Source organism: Mya arenaria, chromosome 5 (assembly GCF_026914265.1).
Source record: "Mya arenaria isolate MELC-2E11 chromosome 5, ASM2691426v1".
In the NCBI taxonomy this organism is placed as follows: Eukaryota; Metazoa; Mollusca; class Bivalvia; order Myida; family Myidae; genus Mya; species Mya arenaria.
The window spans coordinates 72860725-72886251 of NC_069126.1; the positions used below are offsets into that span (position 1 = coordinate 72860725).

The 25527-nt window shown below is 34.0% G+C and overlaps 2 long non-coding RNA genes across 2 annotated transcripts; both read left to right on the plus strand.

The window, feature by feature from the left end:
* The first annotated feature begins 2561 nt into the window (after positions 1 to 2561).
* Positions 2562 to 3624, plus strand: LOC128233772 (uncharacterized). The gene is made up of 3 exons (XR_008260775.1): positions 2562 to 2707; positions 3040 to 3110; positions 3526 to 3624. It is a non-coding gene; the product is annotated as an uncharacterized LOC128233772 (long non-coding RNA).
* Positions 3625 to 6290: 2666 nt separating this feature from the next.
* Positions 6291 to 21030, plus strand: LOC128233503 (uncharacterized). Its single transcript, XR_008260706.1, has 4 exons — positions 6291 to 6799; positions 13772 to 13845; positions 19019 to 19140; positions 19557 to 21030. It is a non-coding gene; the product is annotated as an uncharacterized LOC128233503 (long non-coding RNA).
* The last annotated feature ends 4497 nt before the right edge of the window (positions 21031 to 25527 follow it).

The following is a 25527-nucleotide window of genomic DNA, read 5'->3' on the forward strand; positions in this document are numbered from 1 at the left end:
CTGCCAGTGCGACACATGTAAGTTGTACAGAAAGGTTTTCTGCCAGTGCGACAAATGTAAATTGTACTACACAGAACAAAAAGAGATGCTGGTTGATGATTGTACATCGAACTTGAGCGCTAAAAGAAAAACTGAAAACTGTGAAATGGACAGCGATGTGAACAATGTAAAAAAACAGAAAACCAGCCATGATACTGCCCCCCAACAGATGGATGCTGAAATGTCGGGAAAGGACGAAGACTTTCAAAACGCTATGGGTTCCTGTCCGACAATGACGTATGGTCCTTATAACAATAGTACCAATAACTGCCAGTGCGACGGCTGTACTGCCGAGTAACATTATTGAAATCACAATGATGTGAAAACATTTCTGAATAAACATACAAACGAATGCTTTAAACTTGTTTTTATTGAATTCAGTAAGAACTTGTACCTACAGTATTTTCAGTGTAAGAACTGTCAACCCAAACCTAGTACGATCATGGCAAAGCAAATTTGAAATTACAGTGATGTGAACATAATTCTGACTTCTGACAATATAAAATAAACATAAAAAACGAATGCTTTGAAATTGCTTTTTATTGAATTTCGTAATATTCACTTGTAAGTGGCAGAAGTAAAGTAATTCATGAAAAATCTTGAGTGTTTTCGTTGAATAGTTCCATACAGGCAGCTTCGTCTAAGGATTGCAGGTTGTCTGTTTGAGATTTCAAGCCCAAAACTTCGTCTTCCAATGCCGTGTTATTTTGCTTAATCTGATTGTTTTCCGCGGTCAGCTGTGACAGATTCAATTCAACTGTATTGAAGTTATGCAAATGTTCTAACTCAGTTGTTAAACGAGTTATTTCATATTGTTGTGCTGTGTTAGTTTGCTTATACCGATCGTTCTCTCTGGTCAAACTAAACACCTTTTGTTGTAGTGCGCCACATTTCTTGCGATACTCAGTCGTCGCTAGTTTGTTTTGCAGAAAAGTTTTTTCGATATTGTCAAGTATCGAGACGATGTCTTTGAACGTAGACTCGTGCTTGTTATCACCCATACATAGTCTCGCTACGAAGCCGGTAATTTGTAAATTAAGGTTGCTTATGTCCGTCATATTTCTATTGTGAGCGAGTTCAATGTCAGTTTTATTTTCGATTTATATCATGGAATGCGATTTACTAGTGAATTATTTTTTTCATATTATAAGGCTTGAAATTTGTTACTTGTCATACACATTCTCAAACAATTATGTCCAGTCAAGCATCGACACAGCAAACAACGCCTTGTGAGAACACCAGTGAAAACGAGCAAAAAGCGAATCTTGTTCTCAGCAACCCATGAATGATATCAATGAATATGAAAAAATGATGGAGATGGCAGAAGATTATTTGCGAGATGCTGAAGAACAAAAATCGAGCGAAATCGAATCCATGCAAGATGACAACCCAGACAGGGCAGCTTGTTATATGAGAAATTGCTGCGTTTGTGACGGTTACTGTTATGATAGTGATAATTTTGAAGACATTGAGACCGTAGACGAGGAAGTAAAAATTGACGAAATTAAACCAAGTATTTTTGTGAGCGAAAACAAGAATTGACATTAGTTTTCAATCCGCTCAAACATGATGATACTTCATTAAGTGCTTTCCGAATGAAAAGGTTCAAACAATTGTTTTGATGTTTTAACTTTGAATAAATGCGTTGAAATGCAATTTGATTGTTTGCTTTATCTCGATTGAAAAATAGAAGCATAGTGACATAGTAGCAAGCACTGTACCTAGCATTGAAGATTGCATGGTCCATGGCTTAAAATAATGCAATGAGTGGAACGTATATAGTTCATATATAAAACTTATCTTTTCTTCTCATGTCATACTTGTCAAAACCTACTGATCTAGTATATACAAATTATGGGTTTCAAGAAAACCATCAAAACGTATTTAAAGAAGTTGCTAAGAAGGTCTGATGCAAAACAGAAAAATATGGACAGTGTGCAATTGAATGCGAACATTAATATGGCAACTGAAATCCACACGTGCCCGAAACTATATCCATGTTTGATTTGTTTCAACAATGGGGATGCTGAGAAAACAGAACAGAAAGCCGCAAGCCATCAGTGCCCTGAACTGTATCCCTGTTTGGTGTGTTTGCTGCAAGAAGACTCGTCGAGTGTTGATAAAACTTACAAGGTTGTTGAAAAGCTCAGTAGCAGGGACTTAGAGAGAAATGAGAATCACGAAGCACTTCGCCAGTTCTTCGCCAGGCGTGGGAGACAGTTTGTGCCAAAACGTTGTTAACAATAAATTGAGTGATGAACAGACAATGAATAGTAGCAAAATAAAATGTATGAACTGTTCGTGTTTTATTGTGTTTATCTATAGTAATCTATTTGGAATCACTTAAGCTTCAAGAACAACTATGCTTGCTCATAGTTATCAAACGAGTAATGGTCATATAGTCATATATATGTGCAAATCGCTATGCATAACTCCTCAAAGGTACACAGAATGTATTGTAAAATGCTACAAAGTACGATACTTAAGCAAAATAAAACATGAAATAAAGTAAAACAATCACAGACTAATGTTACGATTTTCGGTACAAGCTATACTGAGCTGATTATTATAAGGGAAAGTGTTGTCTGTCGTATTCACTTGGATACGGTTGAACCATGTAAACAATACTCTTTGTGTGTAAAATTTGGGATATTTTCTGTGTTTGAAGGTACGACCTTGGTAGTTATAGTTTCTATAATGTTTTCGCGATTGAACCAAGCCGGGTTTATGCATATACAAGAGATATAAATGATTTTACGAGGTTTTAAACATTTCCAATTTCAGAAAATATTTCTACTTTCGATTTCGTTTTTCTGAAAATGAACAAACTTTTTTTTTCCTAATGTTTAATTTCATAAAACGATACATAATACATAATAAACATAATTTCAATTATTTTTAATGAGTGTATTTTCTTTATTTTCGTAAAAGTTTAAAAAATAAATAAATAATGCAATTCATGGAATGATATGACGTGATATGTATGACGTCATATTGCAGAGTTCTCGCTGTGCGCTGGTCGGCCATCTTGAAAAATAAATTGTGAAGGTCGTATTTCCAGCTTTCCTGCGGTAAATATGACATGCCTGTTTAAAAGTTTTATGCGAAATTGTGTCTAAATATATGATGTATCATATTACCAGCAAGTTTTGTCGATGTATCTATTGAATTCCATAAAAACTTCTGTCAAAAGAAATTGCTCCCAGCTCGTTTTAGAATGTTTCGAACATTCTCGAAGCCGATTTTAGAAACTTTAATTCTCGGCTAGATATGTTGAAAAACAAAGTAAGCGGTGTTAATTCATATCTCTTGTCTTGTTTATGTCATATTTATGTCATATTTTGAATGATTTTAACTTTGTTTAGGGACCAAACTGACAGAAATAAGAAATGGCAAATGATGGATTTAGCTCTTGCGAGATTGATAAATATCTTCTTCTATTTGTTTGTTTGAAAAATATGTTGAAAATTATTTTTTTTAAACCAGAGACGGCAGTTCAGATGCAGTCGTCCTGTGTGTCAGAAAGCTGGTGATCAAAATGGTTGAAGGCAGTACCCAAGAAAGTACATTTACAAGTAAGTAAAATCACTGAAAATTAATTCCATGAATTGAACTGTCATATCATAATCTCAGTGCTTAGTCTGTTTGGAAATATGCTTGGAATATTTTTTATAAACTGATAATTTATCTAATAACAGACACTGTGTTTGATTTATTACATTGAACTGCTATTAGATAAATTTTCAGTTTGTGTTTGATATCTACCAATGCCATAAATGCATAATTTTGTTCCTGTTGTGAATGATAAGAAATGTTGGGAACATAATACCTTCTGCATGTGAACAGTTTTTCTGTTTCTGTTTGTATGTAGGAAGTATTTTGTTTTCAGGATTATTTCAACATTAACAGCATCCGGATTAAGTTTGCAAATCCGGAATTTTTGCAAACTTATTTTTTTTATTTTTCACCCAATGTTTTTTATTTTTGTATTTTTAAAATGTGTTAGGTAATACTAATAAGAGATATTTTTTGTTTCCTGAAATTTAATTTAGAAATATGTTTTTTTGGCATTTAAAGTCAACTTTTCCAATGGGAGTCCCATTGGAAAATGGCCTTCCCATTGGAAAAATGGTTTTTCCAATTGGAAAATCAGCCCAACATTTTTTGTTGGAAAATTCTCCCACATTTTCAAAAAAGGAATTAGTGATTAATAACAATCATTATCATTAATGGTTATAATGTTATCTAGAAAAAGTGCGTTTATAGTACTTTTTATCATTTTTTGTAAAAAAAAATCCCGTCGACCATTTTTTCCAATTGGATATTTCCCACAATTCAATATGGGAAAAGTCAGGAAATTGGAAAACTCCAATTGGAACATTGTCCCATTGGAATCTTCCAATTGGTAACATTGGCAATGGGCTTAATCCAATTGGAGGTTCTGGCAATAAATTTTAATGGGAAAATATTTCAACTTTTCTAAATCTCTTAAAAGAACACCTATTTATTTATTTAGGAATATATTTGAAGTTTTGTTTTATTGTTTACCTGTGTCCTGACATTGTATCCATCCAATTCCAAGCTAATACTTCTGTGCTGATATCTTAGCGATAAGATTTAAGCATCTTTTAATGAATTTGAATGCAATAAATCATATCAAAAATTACCTGAAGTATTCTTACTCAACCAGTGACACAAATTCCATTTTTTAAATATCTTTACACTAGTTCATCTCCTCAGACGCCATTTTTAATCGATTAAGTTGTGGTTACAAACGACTAAGAACTTATTCATTTTTTCAAAGCTATACTCACTTTTACGCTTGAAAATGTTATTTCGGTTGTCAGTACCTTTACACAGAAAATGTACCATTTTCTTGATTTTTAATGAAGATGTAATTAATTGATGGAAATCCATATGAAATGTTTTACCTAAGATCATAGTTTATTTCATACACACTGTTCTGCAGGGGAGCAGGACCTTTCAACCCCAAGAGGCTTTTTAACCCTTCTAAAAAAGAACACTTTTCAGTTTTCAACCCTTAGACTTTTAAACCCCTATTTCAAAGACTTTTCAACCCCTACCTGTTTGGACTTTTTAACTCCTATAACAAAGACTTTTCAACCCCTAGTTGAATTATTTTAATAACCATATTAAAGACTTTTTAACTCCTAAACCAAAGACTTTCCAACCCCTATTATTTGGTTTTGAGCTGGTCCAAGCTAAACACCATTAAAAATGCTGCAAGGCATTTTAGAATGTTAACATGCATCATGTGCCAATGCCTTCCTCAAACAGTATTACTAGTATATGTTTTAGAAAAAAATATCGAACTGTACAAACATGTAAGGCTGGTGAATTTTGCATTACAAAATAAACGCTATTAATTGGTAATTAATGCCATGTTGTCACTTTACTACATACCCGGTAGTAGTATATAAGCCAGTCATCCTACAAGATAGTAGTGAAGCAAAAATACACATATGATGATTACTTGTAGATCATCTTGTATATGTGGAAAAAATGAACTTGTTATCTAGCTGATTGTAAAAACACTTTGTCATTCTTAAAGGGACTCGTACCTCATTGGCACCAAATAATCATTTTCCAGGTAATGTGTCTGAAATAATTAGTTAACTCTTTGATACTGAAATTGCAGAACAAAATACAATGAAAGTATGAAAATAAAGTCTTGTTTTAATCAGGGGTGAACCTACGCTTTTTACGTCATGGACAAATAAATAGCATAACCACTCAGCAAAAGGGACTCATACATAATTTATGGATATTTTGATCATGCATACCTTGGAAGCAACACCTTTTATTTCGTATTTAAAACAAATTTGCTAAAGAACCACATTTTACAAACTACGAGCTATAACTTATACAATAAACTCATACCTGGTTGAGCATTTTTGATGTAGAAATGAGGCACCCAAACTGCCAACAAGTACATATATGCATGCATAAATATTGAAGCAATGGTTAATATCGTCGCTTAAGTATATCCCTCACGCATCAAAATTAATTTTGCAATTGCACTAGTGGCCAGAAGGGGGGGGGGGGTGACCCCCCCCCCCCCACAACCACAACGTACCGATGTCGTCCAAGTTAACTTTTCGTTTCGAGGCAGGGGATACAGGGTAATCCAGAAGAACTGGAAAAAGGGTTGTGAAATTGCGTAAATTTGTTTATTTTTTGTTTAGTGACACTGTTATTCAAAATCAATACATACACATATATAACAAACATCAATTGTGACTGATAAACCTTTAACTACATACTAAATAATGCATTTATTGAAAATATTTATTACTGATAACAAGATTGTAACCGTGTTTTTAATAGCAGAAAGCGCAAAAAATATTTAATGATTGGTAAATGCTAAAAGATTTATTGTGGTCTACTATAGTCTCATAAGGTAGAAATACCGTGTGTAATGCTCATTTCTTTCAAATTTAACTCGATATCCTTCATAAGAACCATTGTTTTCGACATTTATTCATTCTTTTAGGAATATTGAAACAACATTATTAATTGTGGTAAACCTTATCTGGCAGTACTTAAGAGTGCATCTTTGACTTTATTACTCGAGTGAATGCACCTTCAAACCGGTTTAACACCAACATGTCACAGTAATCAATACCATCTGTGTTAAGATGTCGGGAATGTGTTAGACGAATGATTTTGTTTTATGGAGCTTTGAAGAGCGATGAATGGCACTAAAGTGGTGCCAAATGGATATCTCAAACACCCATTGGTAAGTCATTTATTTTTTTCCATTTAATTTTTTGTCTTGATTTTTGAATATATAAACAGTCAATAAGTAGGACATCTCGTTAAGAACGTTCACTTGAAACAGTCCTCTTCTTATCCACACTTCGACAAGGAGTGGGGCTACTCTGCCTAAATAGCCGTCAACGAGTATTTTAAGAAATATCAAAATAATAAAAAATGGTGTCCCAGTGGTTGCACCAGTCAATTGTTATCATGCCCCCCCCCCCCCCATAGTCCACCTAAATGACCGTCAATGGGTCTTTTGACGATTTTAAGACTATGGCAGTTACAGGGATACACATGAAATGTCAAAATAATAAAAAAAAGTATCCCTAATTGCTCATTATTGTAGCTACCCCCCCCCCCCCCCCAGTCTAAAATTATAGACGTGCAATACATTCTTCCAATCCTTACTGGTTGACGGTACATTTCCTAACAGGGCACAAATCCTGAACACCGGCTAAAACACGCATTTGTTTACCGTGATCGATTATTCGATGATCTAGATAAATACAGAGGCTTGCCTTGGTCACACTTGCAAAGTTTCATCTTGTTTTGTTAAGCATTTTTCTAAAAAATGCCATTTATTTAATATAGCATACTTTTTAATTATAATTGTATGACCATGTATTTTCGCTTTTCAAGTGTTCGGTATTTGTGCCCTCCATAGCGTATTTTGAAGGGTGATTTACTATCCATAAAATTGAACGATTTTCGACATAATATTGACGAGATCGTGAATCTGTACTTTGACAGCTGTTTTCACATGAACCAAAGATGTTTCATACGAAAGTTTAACTTACTACAACATAAACTCTCCAAGATAATTGTAAAAAACATCAGAAAGTGTTCGGATTTGTGACCTTAGCCAGTAACGTCTAAACGGGTTTGTGCAAAAACCGGGGGGGTTTTGAAAAATATTGAAATTGTATTAAGTGAAGTATTTTATGGTTTAAATTGATCATAAAGGTTTATATTCATACTTTACCATGTAAGTGAAAAGTTATTTTGCATTAAAACACATTATTTACCTTTCCAATAAAACAAAAGTTGACAGACACAGACAACAATTATGCCAAGCGGAACAACTCGACCCAATCGTAATAACTCGGCCACCACTGACAAGCTTCTAGATAGACCTCGAAAATACAATCGTAACAACTCAGCCATGGCCGAAATGTTCCAATTGTTTAAAAATTGTGCCCTGAAGCCTTGCAGGTGCCCTTCATGTATATATCGCTATGTTTTGACAGCAAGAAATGAAAAATAAACGTCAAACTCATAATTATTCATAGGATATGACATTTTTATGTATGGAACTGATATAAAATTACATAATCTGGTAATATTTCTTGTTTTATGATATTTTTGAGATATTAAATGCTTTAACCCAGAATCCCGATCGGAATAACTACCCACTTTTGATACTAAACAATTTGTATGTGAAGGATTTGCCATATCAAAAAAGATACAAAAATCCGTAAACGTACAATTCTTGGGCAGGGTTCGACACTAACAGTAGTCCGGTAGTCCGAGACTACCAGATTTATGGTCGGACTACAAGACATTTTAAGTCAATAGTCCGTCGGACTACTAGAAGAAAGTAAATATCACATCAGTTAATTGAGCATAAAATCTTTATTACGCTTAAACTTGCGTAAAACGTGATGTCAAGAAGCCGATTATCACCGGTAAACACTCATTGTAAAGCTTGCCGAAGATGGCCGGGCAGTTCCGGACAACATGGACTGTTAACCGAATTTCGCGCGCATTTCGTATAGCCTTTCGATTAATGTTTAAACCAGTCAGTAGAATGTCTTTATTTAGAAAGGGAAAAAAACATTTTCACACTCTATGGTGTGTTTTAATCGTCAGACATGTGCACCTCTGCTTAAATGTCAGCAAGGTAGATTTGGGTCCAAGTGGCAGATTTTCTAAATCCCTTGCATTTTCAGTCAAAAACAATGAAAGATACGATGCAGATAAACACTTGACGGTTGTAACTATTTTTAGATTTTCTGAAAATACGTCATGATTATTATGGTTTAGGGTATTGTCAAATGTCGGTGTTTATTTAAAGCAAACAGAAGGAATATTATGTCTGGCTTATGCAATCTTTTAAACTGGCTTTTAGAAGAACAGCTGATAAATTAATCATACTGCCAAAACAGGTATAATGCAGTGTAAGTGCAGACGATGACAGAGTTGTGTGCTTTAATTTTCGCGCCAAAATGTAACATTTTATACATTGAAGCTAGGGCCAATAACAATTAACACCACGCCGATAGCGATAAGGCTACACCTACAGTGTCACATGACCTCCGACAAATACCCAGAAGCAGACGATAATAATACAAAAGTTATAAATGACAATCAGATAAAAAATGCATGGAACATGGTAAAACGTAGCAATAAAACCAAGTATAACATTAAATAAGTTCATTATTATTAATTGTATGCAATGTATAATTCAGGTAGAAAAATGTCTAGACTTTAAAATAATTTATTTCTAAATAACATCGGAATTTTGTTACAGTACAATAACAGTCTCTATTTTAAAACTCAAATAAAGGGAAACAAAACATGTATTAATTTCCTATCCGAAAATCAACAAAAAAAGATGTTTGTATAGATCCATTGTCAAAACTCAATGGATTTCGCTGTTTTTTCTTCCTTTTTCGATTCAGAATCACCTGTTTTATACAAGTGTAATGCATTATTATCATTATTTATATAACTACCTTATTGTTTCTCTCAATGAATAAATTTCCGTTTTAAATGACATGCAAAACTGTTCTAACAATAAGCATAGAAATTTTGAAACGACCATAGTCATTATACATGCAAAGGTTTTTACTTTGATTTGCGTCATTTTAAAATATGATTTTGTTTTATCTATACGTATATACTTTTTGTGACCTTAAGCTATATATCAGATATTTAATTAAATTTAATAAAAAAATGTAACTCACATAAATTGAGGTGTCTTTTTCACTAATATGTCAAACAAACTTAAATGCAAATGTATATGCCTCGGTTTTAAAACTTTTCGCACAATAAGGAGACAAATTTCAAAATCAAACTAAATCGCAATATATCATCAATATTGTACACTAATTCTCATAATGATATTTCTTATTTTAAGGCTATTAAAACGGAAATATACGTATATTATGTACGTTTACATTAAGACATTTTGAGAATTGAATTAGTCTACTAAACAGTCCCTTGTTATCAATTATAATTTTAGCGGCATAAAGGGAAAATGTCAGTATTTCGGATTTCTTAAACTGTCTTTACTATCTCTCAATTATGAGACATAATTTGTGTTAAATATATATAACAGCGTAATTACACTACTGTTGATATGTGAGGATTGTCGGAGGTCATGGCGGATAGCAACGGCAACTGATAAGCCCTGCCTAATTTGGACGCTAGTTTGAGTGACAGGCAGCGTCATGTTAATTGTTATCTTACTCCCATACAAAAAATAATTAATAACACTTTCGGAATTTATTTCATCATGTTTTTTTAAGTATTATATGATATGTTGTTTAGATTAACAAAGAATACTGAATAGTAGGATGCCAATAATCAAATATTGTTTATCAGTAGGATGTCTGTCATTTGTGCCATAACTTAGCAACGATCTCAGTCGAGGTGTTTTAGTGTCAAGTGATTTATTGCAACATTTTCCTGAAAGTGACAGATTATGGGGTATTTTAGCATGGTTTTTAGATTTTTAATCTGAGGTATTTTAGCATAGTTTTTAGCATTTTTTTTGGTTTTAAAATTAAATTTAATGGCCAAAAATTGTTTTGAAGAATGTGGAAATTTTAAGATTGAAACAGATAAAAATCATGACCAATCAAAGGGTTATACTGACAATGTTCTAAGAAGGCTAAGTCTCACAAAACACTGAAGGAATCCGTTGCAGGCTTGCATTTTTATGGACTACCATAGTTTTTGCTGGACTACCCAGATTTGGGATCCAGTAGTCCGAGGGACTACCTTGTGAAAAATGTTAGTGTCTAACCCTGCTTTGGTCTACTAAGATTTAGCTTGTGAATGTCATTTTACAGCGAAATCAACAAGTTAAAAAAATACTCATGACCTGTTCCTTATCAATATGAAATATCTTTAAACTTTTAGGAACATTATGCAAAAAAAACACAACAGTATGTTTTACCTTCGGTATAAGAAAATAACTATTTTCTAATAAAACTACTGTTGAAAAATGTAAGCTAATGAAATGGAAAATAAAAAGATGCTTCCAAACATGCCATATTTTCTTGAGACCATTCAGGGGGATTAATGTTCAAAAGTCTGAAAATTCAGGGGGATTTTGGTAGTATTCAGGGGTTTTTTTTAGCAGGTCTAATTTGACAAAATTTCAAAGTATTTTAAGACGCAAGTACACAAAAACAAAATGCCATAATTTTGAAAGACTCACGAGGGGATTATGTCCCGAATTTAAGGGGATTTGGGTCACATACCAGAGAATTTTCATCATCGCCATGTAGCATTACGGGCATGACACACGTGCCAATTTACCTTGTCTACCCGTTTTTCCAGCACTTCATCTATATTTTAATGAGACACAGCCATATTGCATAATAAAAGCACTCACTTGCAAAATAGAATACTTCACAGAAAAATATGTTTCAGAGACAATTTAATGGGCTTACCTTCCTCTAAAATTGGATACAAAATCTGCTCATTATGATCATAAATGATGACTTTCAGACTAATAGAGAGAATGGAATGATTTATCAATATTTTTCATTTCAATTCCCAAATAGTCAGATTTGTTTGCTTCTGATAAAAAGCAAATGCATAATTTATTGTTTAAGTTCATAAACATATCATCTTTTGGCATTCATCAAAAAATAAAAAACATCACCACCATAATATTAAAATAAATAAAAGTCATTTCATCCGAATTGTCTACTTTCAGTTTCTCTTCTGGAAGTTCTGTTATTTTCCGATATTTGAGATGAAGGTCATGTCATGTATGTAAACATATTAGTGGGTCATAACAAAGAACAGCATTGTCTATTAGTTATTTTAATCCTTTTCTTTACCAAATAATGTACTGTCACCTTTAAATCATAAATCATTTTGATGACAATGACACATGTTTAAACACTTTAATTTGTTACATCCTCTCTGATTGGATAAAACCTATAGTTTTAACCAATGAAAATCGTCCTTTTATCTGACCAGTCTAATTGACATTTCTTATGCAAATTCTGACAGTTTCAATCAAAACAATGCATGAAATGTGCCCTGCTGACTTATTAAGTGTCACCAAATTGGTGTTGTTAAAACACACCATCAGTTGATAATCCAATTAAGACAAGAAGGGCATTATAACTGCAAACAGGCATATATAATTAAACCCTGTGATAATTTTGCGTAATTTTAAACACACTTTTTTTAATTTCGGGGGATTTTCATCCCCCTCCGGGAGACCGGGGGATGGGTCGAAATTCCGGGGGATTTTTCCCCCTCCGGGGGATATGGCATGTATGTCAGCTTCTGGGTTGCTTTGAAGTTGAACTGCTCACATGAACCCACAAAAGATGTGTAGGTATGTGCTTAACAATAAAGGATAAAACATTAAAATGAAGCATTTCAAGTGGAGGTTTTCATTAGGGTAGTGCTACCTTAAACACACACTTTACAATTATTTTTTTCTCTTTTTTAATCTATTTTCTTTAACCAATGGACTATACAAACAGTAGGGTCAGTCCCAGTATACAGGACAATTATTCAATAAAATGTTTATCCTTTTGATATCATAATTGGTAAAAAAATATCAAAATGTAAAGAAAAAATAACAGAGACCGGGTTCAAACTGTGGTCGCCAAAATTGCAGTCCAGTGTTGTATCCACTGCTATGAAAGTTTACATTTATTTATTTGATTTAATATATACCTAGCTTGGTAACATTAAGTGATAACATCGACTAGCCAATCACACATAAAAATTAATTATACTAGGTATACCCACCTAGTAATCTTTTTTATGGAAAAAAAATGTGAAAAATCAATTAATTGTAAACTATGTGGTACTTCAGTTAGTTAGTTTCAATGCATTGTACACATTGATACCAAATTCATGTCAGTTTCCGACAATTTTCTCTTCTTTCGCTATTTCATCATACGGTGTATAGCCCCTGAATAAAGTTTTACTCTGTTTCATTGAGTATATTTCTTAAAAATCCTTTCTTTGTTCTAATCTGCTAAAAGGTCACAGTCATGTGAGCATCTTTGAGGCCTCTCAGTTATTATAACCAATGCACCAGTCAATTGTACCAATGCACCAGTCAATTGTAACGGTTACTAACCACGCCCCCCCCCCCCCCCCCCCCCCCCCCCCCCCCCCCCCCCCCCCCCCCGGTCCGGGGGTATACTGGGAATAGTCGGGAATTGGCCGTGTTTTTACTTTCTATGTGGCCACGCAGGGCCGGGTGACCGCAGTGGTTTTGTCTTTGAGCCAAATTTAGCCGAGATTGGGCCTTATATAGAGTCTCTGGTGTGCAGGGGCATTTGGCCGGGGTTTTACCATCAGTTCGTTCCCGCAGGGGAGGGGATTAGACCCAGGGTTGGCTGGACCGAAAGTCAAAGTCCCCGCTATTCCCTGGACCTGGGGGCGCCAGGGTTACAATTGACTGGTGCACAAAATATAAGATATTTATAAAATAAATAAAAGTACAGTTAATCAATATATTTTAATTTTAATGTGGTAAATTAACAAAGAATTAGATAGATGCTTTATGCAAAATCTCACAAAGATGTAAAAAATTACTAAAGAGTTCAGGTTTGCTAGTTTGTAAAAATATTTCATGGAATCATGGTAAATTGTTATATTATATGTCCAATGACAGCCCATATATTTTTTAACTACTTGAACCTTTCTTGTTATAATTCTTATTATTATTATTTTTTAGTTGATGTGTGATGCTGATAATACAGAGACAGCTAGAGTGACAGAGTTTGATGAATAAACTTAAATTAAAAAACAGTGAGTACAATAATCTATTTTAACATGTCTTGTGTGTAAAGTGTGATTCCGAAGCAGTAAATATATATATATATATGTATCTTTAAGTTTTGAATCACAAATTTAGATCAAAGATCTATTATCACACAAAACTTAAAGGATATATATGAAAAGTCATGTGAATTGTGCAAGTCATATAATATAAAATTTATATTGATCAAGTCAAGCCATGCCATGTAAAAAAAACTGACATCATATCAAAGATTGTATGAATCATTCTCAGAGCTATTGAAAATATTTAATTGGTTGTAAGCGGACCATGCACGGTAATTTTGAGTAACCCCACCAGCCAATACAATATGGCTAAAAAGGCTTTGATAATATTTTTTATCTAATGTTTATCTTTCCTAAAATATTTATATTTATAAATCTATTTACCAGTATAAATCTGTATTTATTTATTTATTAATGCATTTATTTGCTCACTAATATATACAATACACTTATCGTTGTATAATGTCTAGCTAATACATGTATACAAATATGCATAATATGCATAATTATTGGGGGGGGGGGGTCATAATTACCTATGGTGTACTGTCTTGTTCTTACGAAGATATGATTTTGACTAAAATCCTTACTGAAAAGGCAGTGCAGACTGGCCTGTTTAAATAATTAATTAAATCTTAATGGGTTTAAATGTATTTTATTTTATTTTTAAAGATATTTTAGAGTTTAAAAGGAAGAGAGTCTGTTTTAAAGACTAAATGATTATATAGTCAGGATAAAAAATAATTATTTTTCAAAATCAAGTTCAAATAATTTTCCATTATTTGGCAAATGGAAAAAAGCTTTATATATTAAGAATGTTTTACTCGATAGAAAGTAGGCCTAGTATCTTTTGCATTGCAACACTAAGAAAGTAAATATTTATTTTTTGTCTTTTACCAATTCCATCAAAGTCTGTGAGTGGCTCATGATGCTTAGGCCTGCCAATTGAATGGTTTTCGAAATCTTAAATTGAGACAACTTATAACTTTTGTATAAAATCTTCAAAGCTTTCAATAACTTAACATGTCATCCACCTTATTGTCTCAATTTAAAAATAGTTTTCACTCAACAACTTACTTATTAATCAGGATAATAATTTGATAATGACTATCACTATCATTCTGTAAGATAATGTACTGGTACATAAATTTAATCCCCAATATATCAGATGAGTGTGATAGTATATGCTCTTAATAGTTGTAGCCCAGAATTATACGTAGGAAACAATAGAGTCATTGGACTGTTACACGAATTTCAATAGCTCGAAATTCGCCTTTTATTTGTACCAGCATGGGAAAACCCTGTTATGTTAATACATATAGCCCGGAAGTAACAAATAAAAGGTGAATTTCGAGCTATTGACAGTCCAATGACTCTATTGTTTCCGAAGTAATGTGTGTATATTACAACGGTTTAATTTTGTTTGTACCGGAGGATTAGGTCGGAAAAACTAGAATAGCTATAATTCCGGGCTACAACTATTCCGGGCTATATGTATTAATATATATATATATATATATATATATATATATATATATAAATGCACGAAATCAATGTGGGATTTTCATTAAGTTTTGGTTAAACCATCTTTGTAACAAATTACAGTTACTTCCAAATTACATCTTATTCTACATAATACAAACTGGAGGACAGTTCTTTTTATTTGGTAATGTTAAGAGACTTGAAGACAAAAAAAAATGTTTAAATTCAGAAAACCTTACACAAAGTAGAAACCTTCTATTAATGTCATTATCTTGAAAAAATGAACATGCCTTTTAGCAAAATTTTTGTATCAGTCTGTGAAAATCTACATTTTGCCTTCGACATGTTATACAATTTAAGGATATTTACATGGAAATTAAGTTCAATTCTAAATTGACAGTCATGTATTTCTTCCAAAATTTTCATAGTATAAGGAACATGAATTTTTTATGAATTTAAGTGCATAACTGCAGATAATGATCATTATCTTAAATCAATTACAAGCCAATTCATAGTCATGCATATAGCCGCCTTTTCAAAATATGATAGTGATTGTCTCAAATGACCAGTCTTTCTCTGTGGGGGGTGGGGGCTGTCAGTCATAAGGAAACCTTTAAAAGGCATATTCATTCAGCCAATCAGATGTCAGGTTCAGTGAAAGGGGCGATGCCAGGTCAAGTAAAAGGGGTGGAGCTAAAATAAATACTGACATTCAATGAAGATAGATCCCCCTTTGGCCTCACAAATATGTATCAGTCACACTAGGGGGTGTGACAGGGTCAAGCCATAATGGAGCCATAGGCAAGCAGACTTTTATTAACCCAACAACAGGTGTAATTTTTACCAACTGAGGAAAAAACTTTAGAGGTTTTATTATTGCTCATTTTTTTATACAAATTAAATATCTAACAATGACAAATATAAAATATGATAATTCAAGCATAATATTGACACCAAACATGACACATCTTGCAAATGGTCTTGAATAAAATTCCTACACTTTTTATAATGATAATACATGGGACCAATATCAAAACCATTATCCTGTTAAATAGGACAATGGATTTGATATTGGTAATTCGCAGACAATACAATGTAATTAAGTAAAAAAAATACACAGTATGCACATCTGGCTTCAAACAAAAATTGTTGCTTAGGCCAAAAAAAAGTATCCATAGTTTCCATTTAAATATCAAAAAAGGTAGGCATACGGTAACTGTTGTTTTTTTTAGGACCATGTTTCTTTGGCAAACTGACCTATATCAGGGAATTATTAAGGTCTTTACTAAAAAAGCACATATTGATCAAAACACCAAAAACAAAAAAGGATCAGAAGGATGAAAATAGGGTCAGTTGGGCGGAAACAAAGATTTTTGAATCCTTATTTTGTCAATGATGTCATGTCAGTGATCAAAATGATAACACAATTTAAGCCCTGCATTCTGGAATGTGGGGCTAAATTCTTGATTGTGTTATAGTAGGGCCAAAAATAAAATGATTCGGTTAGGGTTACATCCTTTTTAAAAACAGAAAGAGTAAAAAGTATAAAGGATTACATTTTTAAAATACATAATATATATGCGTTTTCACTTTAAAATACATGCATTGTTACAGTCTTGTTTTCAGTAAGTAACTTTTCCTTAAATGCATTCTTTGGAAAGTAATTTAAGGTTTATTATTCAAAATATATGTTAGTCAACTTGTGTATGTATTGATTTCCAACTTTTTTATTTTTTGTTTAAACTTTATGTATTAGAATTTCTTTGCGTAAATACCTGCTTATGTGATAAAAGACTGCTGACTAAAGATTAGATTTCAGATTTTGATATTTCCATTCCAAATTTAATGTTTTTACAGCTTAAACTGCTACTAACAGTTTAAGAAAAATGCATAAAACATCAATTTTGGATGGAAGTATGAAAAGCTGCAATCTGATATTTTGTCAGCAGTCTTTTATCGCTGGTTTGCAGATATTTACGCAAAAATTCGCTTGTTCGAAGACAAAATTTTTAAAAAAAGTTGTCAAAACGTTCAATCTGTGAGGTTGCAGCTTTAATATAAGACTAACATAAATATTAAAAACACATGAGGCCGCTTTAATATTAACATGTCAATATCAAAAAGAAGATGAAAACTGAAAACTATGAGAAAGTGTTTTTATAATTAAAAATAAATTGCTTAAAGCAAATATCTGAAATTAATAATTGTCATGCAAAGCAGCCTGTAATGAATATGAATATTAGATTTTGGCCTTGAACACCTTTTTATGAAGAGTGTTTTGAAGTAAGGATTATCATAATGCTGAACTTAATATTGTACTGTAGCTTTGTAGCAAATCCTTATGATTAAAGTCACTGTGTCTTCCTTATGCTGTGATAAAGATCTCCATAGTAACATTTCTAAACCTAATAAATTAAGTGAAAAAGGGTGTTTATTGGGGGTAATAAAACACATCTTGATAATGGCCAATAATCTTTCAAGTGTTGGTAGGATGGGAGGGGGGTCTTAACTTTTTGAACTGCCAATATTTTCCTGGTTATTTTGTCCACCATGTCAAAATGATCTGGGTTGTTTTGTCAACCCTGTTTAAATGGGTTGGACGTGTTTTGTCCCCTTAGTCAAAAATGACATGGGATGTTTTGTCCTACATTTTTATAAAGGAGTTCAGAATAAATAACACATTAGTTTTCGTGCTTATGTAAAATAAATGCAAATGACTTTCATTATAAGTTTAAAAAATACTCTTAACGCTGCATTCTCACAGATTTACCATTTTTACAACTTTTTTATTTTTGTCTTGGAAAAAAGAGCAAAAAACAGATCTTAGATTTTCATATTTTCGAAAATGTTTTAGAGCTTAAAACCTTACTAACGGTTTAAGAAAAATGCATAAAACATCAATTTATGAACTTAAATATAAAAATCCGCGATCTAATTTTTTGTCAGCAGTCTTATTAACTGGTTTCCATGGATTGTAGCGAAAATTGGCTTGTTCCAAGACAAAAATTAAAAAGTTGTCGAAATGTTTAATATGTGATAGTGCAGCTTTAATTATGGTAGCTTTTCAGTCATTTGCCTATATATGTCTATTTGATTCAGTAAATACTTCATAATATTAAAGCTAGGCTTATTAGGATATGCTTATTTTTCATTGGGTTCTATTTTTAGCACATAACAGCTTCATTACAAGAATATATTAATTATTATTAAAGCTGCATGCACTCTCACAAATTTACCGTTTTTACAACTTTTTTTATTTTTTTTGTCTTGGAAAGAGCAAATTTTTGGGTTTAATAGTATCTGCAAACCAATGATAAAAGACTGCTGACATAGATCATATCGCAGATTTGCATATTTTCGTTTGAAAGCCAATGTTTTGTGGGTTAAACTATTACTAACAGTTAAAGAAAAATGCATGATCTAATTTTTTGTCAGCAGTTTTATATCACTGGTTTTCATGGATTCTTGAAAAAAAAAATACTTCCTCTGTTGGCCAATTGAGAACAAAATCAAGAGGTTTGGGGTTTTGCTGTTTATATGTTCTGGAATTTTTCAAAAGCATTTATTTATAGGACTTATGAATTTTATGTACAGCATTCTGTATATTGTCAAGTGTCCTTTTTTTAAATTATATACAACATGTATAAATTTAATGTTTCAGGAAATAACCACCATCTCTCTCAGAGGTCATCTTTCTCATTATTGTAGGAAACCTCAAAGGGCATCAGGAAAACCTTCATCAACCTCTTTGTGCCCAGTGGCTTGTGCAACAGTGTTTCAGAAGTATAAATACCTTTTTAATTTGTGTATATCAATTGTATAATGACTTGTTTTTATATATTAAATATATATATATATATATATGATTTATTATATATATATAGATGGTTAATCTTATGACTTCCTGATAGTATTTAAGTTGTGAAATATTAAATAATCTTATCATAAAAAATGCTTGGAAATGACAATAAAAAAAAGATATTTGTCGAATAGGAAGTTTCACCTGTCCTGTTTATATATTACAAATCATTTTAAATCAGACAGAAAATTCAATATACTTGTTGTATCTCACTGTTGATTTGTCTTCACATTTTGTATTATCACATCAAGCCTGTTTGAACATCCTAGAGAAGATAAGTGTATAGAAGCGGATATGATATAATAAATATGCATATAAATGTGCTTGGGGTTATTTTCAGATTATCATTAAAATGGGGATAATGGATGACTGGCCACACATATGGGGCTATGGACAAGCTTCAGAGCAGGCTGCCAGGTGGTGGTGTTAGTAGTTTATACTCCGGGTCCCGGCGTGAGCACATTGAAGGGTCCCAGAGTGACAGTTCAACCACCCACACCTATCCTGGGCAGAACCAGTACTAGGTGCCTTCACCTCTGCAAGGAACTGACAGTTTCTGTACATGCCAGGTGCAGTGGTACAGTGCGAATGGTCGTAGAAAGGATTTCATAACCAATCACAACAGAGGTCACCTGGTCCGCCCGGGAATCGAACCCGGGATGTCCAATTCAGAGTCCAATGCTCTACCGATTGAGCTGACCGGGCGGACATATTAGCTACATTAGATGACAAGCCATCTATGCTGGACATTCTTCACAATAAAATGTGATGTCACAGGAGCTGTCTATCTCAACAGCTCACACTGTCCGTATTTGACTAAAGGAATGAATGAAGTCACTGCAGAAGTTAGATTGAGGAATGTCCATGTCACTACCCATCATTTGGAAGGAGTTGGATAAAAAAAGTGTGGCCTATGTATTGAAACAGGTCCGATTTCCAGTTACGGACAGTCTTGATTTGTCTGATTACATTTTTGACCAACATGATGGTCTAAAAGAACACTTACTGGTAACTGGTAAAATCATGGCCCAGTTGTTCCAAGAGGCAGGAGAGTGGGAAGTTACTAGACTCCATTTCTTTATGGGTTGATCTGAGGTTCCAGTTCAGTTAAAGTACTGATAGAACACCAAGTGTTTGCCATAATACAGCAACATTTCATTTGTAACTATGTATTTGTTTGAATTGTTGAAACAGTACTGTTTACTAAATAATGTGTATGTATATGAAGAATAATATTATAAATAATTTGTAAGAACCTTTTGATATTAAGTAAAATGTCGATAAGTCTAAATATGTATCTGCGAATCATTTTTGTATATCTGTAAAGATTACATTGCCTATATTCCTCAATTTATATTTTTCTTTTAGCCAGTCAATAACTTTGTTAAGTTCTATCTTCAAAATTGTCGGGACAGGGATTATAGCCCGTAATTAACCCAAATATGTAACATTCAATGCAAAATTGGCTGCAATTAGGCAGTTCAGATGCAGGAACAAACATCACTTGGGTCCTTAATAATAGCTTTCCATCTGACATTGAAGATCCAATAAAAGGAATTTGTCATGTGACTGTTTATTAACTCTCAATTTATTGAAAGTGAAATTACTTACATGATTTGTAAGAACTAAATTATAATGATATCAAATGATTGTTTAAATTAAATAAAATAGATGATTACATACATGAACTATTTTTATTTCTTGTTTGTCAATATGAAGAGTAATGCAATGGCTTTTGAATTTCATAAAAAAGGATGGAAAAATGTATGTTTATTGTTTAAGCAATTAATTAAGTAATAAAAGTTTTTTTTTTTCTTTTTTTCAAATTGTGCTATCTTATAATACAGATCGTTATTTGTTTAATTTTGGTACAAATGAAGTATATAAGGTATGTCTAATGTTACAAATAGCAAAAATTCAAATGCAAATCATGGTGACTTGACTAAATGTGAATGCTAATTGAATCAAAATAGTTAATAAATAATAATGTTCATTTGAAACAATTGAGAGTATAAGTTTGGTTTGTGTATGCCATATATTCCCAGGGGGGAAGGGGGGGGGGGAATGAAAAAATGAAAAGTATATTACTATGCGCAGTGCTATAATAATTAATAAGTAAATGTTTTTGTGATCACAATTTGTCCGGCGTCCGTCTGTCGTCCGTCCGTCCGTAAACTTTTACTTTAAACGACATCTCCTCATAAACCGCTTAGCCAATTTCTTCCAAACTTTACAGGAATGTTCCTTGGGTGGTCCCCTTTGAAAATTGTTCAAAGAATGGAATTCCATGCAGAACTCTGGTTGCCATGGCAACGGAAATGGCAACGGAAAGGAAAAACTTTAAAAATCTTATTTTTCAAAACCACAAGGCCTAGAGCCTTAATATTTGGTATATAGCATCATCTAGTGGTCCTCTACCAAAATTGTTAAAACTATCCCCCTGGGGTCAAAAATGGCCCTGCCCCGGGGGTCACTTGTTTTACATAGACTTATATAGGGAAAACTTTAAAAATCTTCTTCTCAAAAACCACAAGGCCTAGAACCTTGAAAATTCTCCTGGGGTCAAAAATGGCCCCGCCCCAGGGGTCACTAGTTTCATTACATAGTGTTATATAGTAAATCTTTAAAAATCTTCTCCGAAACTGTAAGGCCCAGGGCTTAGATATTTGGTATACAGCATCATCTAGTGGACCTCTACCAGATTTGTTCAAATTATTGCCACAGGGTCAAAATTGACCCCGCCTAGGGGGTCCTTGTTTTTACGTAGTGTTATATAGTAAATCTTTAAAAATATTCTTCTCCAGAACCGTAAGGCCAGGAGAATAGATATTTGGTATACAACATCATCTTGTGGACCTCTATCAAAGTTGTTCAAATTATTGCCACAGGGTCAAAATTGGCCCCGCCCTGAAAGTTATTTGTTTTTATATAGTCTTATATAATAAAACTTTAAAAATCCTCTTCTCCAAAATATAAGACCTAGAGCTTTCATATTTGGTATATAGTGTTACCTAGTGGACCTACACCAAAGGTATTCAAATTATTGTCCCGGGGTCAAATTGGCCTTGCTCAGGGGTCATTTGTTTTTACATTGTCTTGTCACTGAACATCTTTTCCTCTGAAAGTAAAGGTCAGAATGACTCCATACTTGATATGTAGCATCCTTACATGGTCCTTTCTCAACTTTGTTCAAATGGTTTTGTTTGGCCCCTTTTAGGGGTCACCAGAGCAAAAAATAGAAAAACCTTTAAACAACTTGATCTTATTAACTGCTTGATGGATCTTCAAGTCTGAAGCATCCTAGCATGGGCCTCTGTCAGGTCTTTTCAAATAATTTTGTTTGGCCCCTTTTAAGGGCCACCAGAGCTAAAATTAGTAAAAAAACATAACATTTTCTTCGCATGAACCCCTTGATAGATCTTCAGCAAATTTGGTTTGAAGTGTCCTTGCATGGACCTCTCTTAAATTTGTTCACATAATTTTGTTTGGCCCGGTTGCCATGGCAACCTAAAGGAAAATGTCAACAATTGGTTATAATCATCTTCTTCTCCTAAACCGCTTTGACAATTTTGATGAAACTTCATAGGAATGATCCTTGGTTGGTGCTTTTTCAAAATTGTTCAAAGAAATTAATTCCATTTAGAACTCTGGTTGACATGGCAACCTAAAGGAAAAGTGTCAATAATTGGTTACAATCATCTTCTCCTAAACCGCTTGGGCAATTTTGATGAAACCAAGAATGATCCTTGGTTGGTGCTTTTTCAAAATTGTTAAAAAAAATTAATTCCTTGCAGAACTCTGGTTGCCATGGCAACCTGAAGGAAATTATAGGCTGTCGTGTCCGCGCTGTGACTTTCTCTTATATTGACAGATTTTAAAATGAAAATGCCATATGTTTTCAACATACCAAGACAATGTGTCGTGTGCAAGACCCATGTCCCTACCTCTAAGGTGAAAGATACACAAAGTGTTTATTCACAATGGAATGCTGAATATGAGGACATAAAGAGTGTTGGCTGTCATTTAGTATGATTGTTGTTTTTTTTGCTCAGAGGCAATTTAATATAACTTGCAATATGTATTTGACACATAAAGGCAAGATAAACTTTTTATACGCCCGAAGGGTTGTATTATGTTATGGCCTCCATCGTCTGTCCGTCTGTCTGTCCGTCTGTCCGTCCGTTAGCAATTCCGTGTCCGGGCCATAACTTGGTAACTAATAAAGCGATTTTCAAATAACTTTATACAAATCATCACTACATTAAAAGGATGTGTCGCGCGCAATTTCCAGGTCCATACCTTAAAGACTAGAATCACCATGGGGGTGCGTTAGCAATTCCGTGTCCGGGCCACAACTTTGTAACTAATAAAGTCATTTTCAAATAACTTTATTCAAAGCATCATTACTTTAAAAGGATGTGTCGCGCGCAATTTCCAGGTCCACACCTCAAAGACTAGAATCACCATGGGGGGGGGGGGGGCGTTACAACTTTGTCTCTAATAAAGTCATCTTCAAATAACTTTATACAAAGCATCATTACATTAAAAGGATGTGTCGCGCGCAATTTCCAGGTCCATACCTCAAAGACTAGAATCACCATGGGGGGGGGGGGTTACAACTTTGTCACTAATAAAGTCATTTTCAAATAACTTTATACAAAGCATCATTACATTAAAAGGATGTGTCGCGCGCAATTTCCAGGTCCATACCTCAAAGACTAGAATCACCATGGGGGGGCGTTACAACTTTGTCACTAATAAAGTCATTTTCAAATAACTTTATACAAAGCATCATTACATTAAAAGGATGTGACGCCCAATTTCCAGGTCCATACCTCAAAGACTAGAATCACCATGGGGGGGCATTAGCAATTCTGTTTCCGGGCCATAACTTGGTTACTAATAAAGCGATTTTCAAATAACTTTATACAAATCATCCCTACATTAAAAGGATGTGTCGCGCGCAATTTCCAGGTCCATACCTCAAAGACTAGAATCACCATGGGGGTGCGTTAGCAAATCCGTGTCCGGGCCACAACTTGGTCACTAATAAAGTCATTTTCAAATAACTTTATACAAAGCATCATTACATTAAAAGGATGTGTCGCGCGCAATTTCCAGGTCCATACCTCGAAGACTAGAATCACCATGGGGGGGGGGCGTTAGCAATTCTGTGTCTGGGCCACATCTTTGTTACTAATAAAGTGATTTTCAAATAACTTTATACAAATCATCACTACATTAAAAGGATGTCACATGCAATTTCCAGGTCCATACCTCAAAGTCTAGAATCACCATGGGGGGGACGTTAGCAATTCCATGTCCAGGCCATAACTCAAAGACTAGAATCACCAACGGGGGGCGTTAGCAATTCTGTGTCCTGGCCACATCTTTGTTACTCGTCCGTTAGCAATGGGGGGGACGTTAGCAATTCCATGTCCAGGCCATAAATCAAAGACTAGAATCACCAATGGGGGGCGTTAGCAATTCTGTGTCCTGGCCACATCTTTGTTACTCGTCTGTTAGCAATTCCGTGTCCAAAAGGATGTGTCACGCGCAATTTCCAGGTCCATACCTCAAAGACTAGAATCACCATGGGGGGGGGGCGTTAGCAATTCTGTTTCCGGGCCACATCTTTGTTACTCGTCCGTTAGCAATTCCGTGTCCGGGCCATAACTTGGTAACTAATAAAGCGATTTTCAAATAGCTTTATACAAATCATCACTACATTAAAAGGATGTGTCGCGCGCAATTTCCAGGTCCATACCTCAAAGACTAGAATCACCATGGGGGGGGGGGCGTTAGCAATTCTGTGTCTGGGCCACATCTTTGTTACTAATAAAGTGATTTTCAAATAACTTTATACAAATCATCACTACATTAAAAGGATGTCACATGCAATTTCCAGGTCCATACCTCAAAGTCTAGAATCACCATGGGGGGACGTTAGCAATTCCATGTCCAGGCCATAACTCAAAGACTGGAATCACCATGGGGGGGGGCGTTAGCAATTCTGTGTCCGGGCCACATCTTTGTTACTCGTCCGTTAGCAATTCCGTGTCCGGGCCATAACTTGGTAACTAATAAAGCGATTTTCAAATAACTTTATACAAATCATCACTACATTAAAAGGATGTGTTGCGCGCAATTTCCAGGTCCATACCTCAAAGACTAGAATCACCATGGGGGGCATTAGCAATTCTGTGTCCGGGCCACATCTTTGTTACTCGTCCGTTAGCAATTCCGTGTCCGGGCCATAACTTGGTAACTAATAAAGCGATTTTCAATTAACTTTATACAAATCATCACTA